This window comes from Hipposideros armiger, unplaced genomic scaffold (genome assembly GCF_001890085.2).
Source record: "Hipposideros armiger isolate ML-2016 unplaced genomic scaffold, ASM189008v1 scaffold_113, whole genome shotgun sequence".
NCBI lineage: Eukaryota > Metazoa > Chordata > Mammalia > Chiroptera > Hipposideridae > Hipposideros > Hipposideros armiger.
The window spans coordinates 3,122,918-3,126,148 of record NW_017731463.1 but is presented as its reverse complement, the minus strand read 5'-3'; the positions used below and the strand labels follow the sequence as shown (position 1 = coordinate 3,126,148).

At 37.9% G+C, this 3,231-nt stretch overlaps 1 protein-coding gene across 12 annotated transcripts in view; it reads left to right on the top strand.

Moving 5' to 3' along the window:
• Window positions 1-3,231, top strand: part of CEP170 (centrosomal protein 170) — a 111,327-nt gene that overhangs the window by 770 nt on the left and 107,326 nt on the right. The window contains exon 2 of one of the 12 annotated variants that reach the window (XM_019647560.1): window positions 561-720. The exons of the other annotated variants lie outside the window; for them this stretch is intronic. The gene's annotated coding sequence lies outside the window, so the exon portion shown is untranslated. The remainder of the gene's footprint in view (window positions 1-560; window positions 721-3,231) is intronic. 12 annotated transcript variants of the gene reach the window in all.

Here is a 3,231-nt window from a genome sequence, read left to right as displayed (position 1 = left end):
CGGCCCTTCCGTGGTTTCCCGGCTTGGCCGGCCCCTCGCAGCCTCCGCCTCTGCGCCCGACCGTATTGAATCATTTCAGCTCCCTCCGGGCTTTGTGCAGCCCTCCCCCATCCGCCGTAGCCGTGCGGCGGGCGCGGGCCGAGCGTTGGAGGGAATGGCCGCGCTGTCGCTGGGGAAGTGCTTCTCCCCGGCGGGGAGCGGACTCACGGTGCCGATCCTTTTTTGTGGTTGGTTCTGGGCTGTGGGGTGGTTGGCGGGAGGTCAGGCGAGGAGCCTTCTGGACGCGCTCCGAGGGCGTGGAAGACGCGGTGTCACGCACCCTGCCAGGCGACTGCACCCCGCGTGAGCTCTGGCTCCGTAGTAAACCCCCGGGAGGAGACCGTGGCTTCCTGTCGGTTTCATTGTCCTAAGATACAAGCGTGGGGTTTGGGTCTGGTTCCCTTCATTTTATTCCCCAGGGGGAAAAAAAAATTAGCAGCTGCCAGACCACTGGGCGGGAATACGTGGGATTTGTAGAATCTCTGCATTTCGGTGTCCAGCCGAGTGTTATTTATTTAAAGAATGAAAGCTCCTGGAAGACAGGGACAGTGCCTGTGCAAGCATTGCCAAAGTGATCAATATGAAATTACTCGATGACGATGAAGACTGGACTAGGAAGGGCCTGACGGCGAAGCTATTGTGTAGCCGGGAAGTGAAGCCGCAGAATTGTTTTTTCATTGGGTGGGTGAATGCATGCACGTTCCTACGGGAATAGATTAGGATACATCTTGCGTTTTGTGTATTTCAGCAATCAAAGCAAACAAAAAAATAGGCCTGGTACGTTTCTGTTTCCGAATTTGTTTATTCATATTTTTATTTTCTTTGTGAAAATTCACTCCCATTGGAGAGAAATGTGGTGAAGCAGATGATACACTTGATTGAAGATGCGTCTTTTAAAATGATTTGATCCTGAAGCTTACAATGTTTCCAACCCTTTGCTGGTTTTGAAAGGAGAATGAAGCAGGATGGGGAGGAGCAGGTGGAGGAATAATGTGAGAGGAGAGAGTTACATTTTGAATACAGTATCCAAGTCTTGACCGATATAATCCTAGCTGGGTGTGCTTCAGAGATTTACGAATTCAGCTCTGGAAATATTACATTGCAAGTTACAAACCATTTTGTATTTTTCTGCCATTATTATTATTTTTTCAAGTTATACGAGGGCTGCTTTTTGTTCTTTCTAACTTTATAGGTATTGCATAATTAGGGTCTTTTAAAACTGAAGAGCCTAAGTGCACTTGACAGAGACAGATGAAGATAACTAAAATTTGGAAAGTTAACTGACTTGTCTGTTCAAGCCAAACTGCTGATGAAAGGCAGAGCCAAATAAAACCAAGGTCTGCTCTTTCCACTGTGTCCACCAGCCCCCTACCCTGTGAACATTTATGGAAAGCTCCTCTATGGTCTCTTTGCCTGTCTGTGACAGTCAAGTTCATTGACACCCCAGTTGTATTCATCTGATGCTTTTCTTTGCAAAGTAAAAAATAATAATTCTACTGAAGTGAAACTTAGTTTTATAAATTAACTTACGGATATAGGAAAAGATACCATAACATGGGCTTTTCATAAAAACAGAAACTTTGAATTTTTTTCCCTACTACTTACTAGAAACCATATTTTAATATTCTTGATATTCAGTAGTAGTTTATAGTATAATCAGCTCTATAAACTCTGTTAAAAATAAAATTGCCACATAAGAACCTGTGAAGTTCATTTTTCTTCGATTAACGAATTATATTATTTTAAACTTAAACAAGAATTTACCTTTTGAGAAATAAATTTGAACTTTTTATCAAAATTAAACTTATGATTTTTTTATTGAGTTGATAAAGTCCTTTTCTGTTCCTACAATTTTATCCTTAAATTCTACATTGCATTTTAATAGGCTTTTAAAAAAGAATTTATTATTGTTTCTCTTAATTTCAACTTACTTAAAAATAATCTGTAATTAAATTCAGTATGTGGAATTATGTTAAATCGAAACTTGAAATGTATTTTACTGGTAGATTTTGTGGTGTTCTAAAATGACTTTGTATGGAAATAGCCATATACATTTTTTTTATGTTAGCATTAGAATAGTGAAATTTACCCTATAAAATTATTGTACATTATGCCTATTGCTACAAATATCAATGCTCTTTAAAAAAAATTCTGTGCATAGTGATTTGTTTTGTTTTTTGCATGTATCATCAGTTTTTTGTTTCCTCTTATCACTGAAAATAAAATTGTTTTATTGTTGCACCTGATAGTAATCAAATATCCCCATCTGGTACTGAATACTGTATATGTTTAAAGTTGTCAACATGTTTTTATTCAACAAAATGTATTCCTGAAAAATAATTTTTGCTATTTTAATTGAGTAATGATTTTTTTCTTTTCTGTGATGAACACTAGCAGTGTTAAGCTATCCTAATATCTGACAGCATGATACTAAATTGCCAACTAAAATATCTGTACAGTTGCAAATTACACAGGAAGCATAACAAAAGAGCAATTACATACTATCTGAAAAATCCTTGGTGGATAAATAATACTGGCTAGAGAATTAAATGTTGATGGGTTTCAGTAAGAAATGGGTTTCCTCTTATGGGGAGAAACCTCAGAGCATCTTTATTTCATAAACTTTTGTTAATAACCAAGATTTCTAATAATCAGTTACCCTTGGTGGAATGGGTTTGAATTTATTTACTCATACATTTCTTGAGGGAAGTGCTCAGCAACGAGTTAGCCAGATTGAGCGATGAGCGATACGAAAGAATAAGAAAACATCTGTCTGGTAGTAGGGTTGATTAAACTGATTGTGCAACTGTGTGTGTGTGTGTGTGTGTGTGTGTGTGTGTGTGTACATGTAATATACAACATAGTTAATATGTACCAAAGGTAAAGCTTACTTTTATGTCAAACAAAGGTAGAAAGGAAACCAACAACAGGTTAAAGAAAACCTTACAGAAATTACTTACATACAAATAGGGATGGTACAAAGCATAGAAGTGGAAAAGAATCCCAAGCATGCATTGCTTAAGTTTGAAAAACAAAAATCGAGACAGCAGAGAATGTCATTATTTAATATAGTAGTAATTAAAAGTAATATAGAAAATATTACCTTTTGGGACATGATATTTATTGGATAAATGAATAACACCTACCATGTATTAAACACCTAATATGTGCCAGACTCTGTGTGTGTGTGTG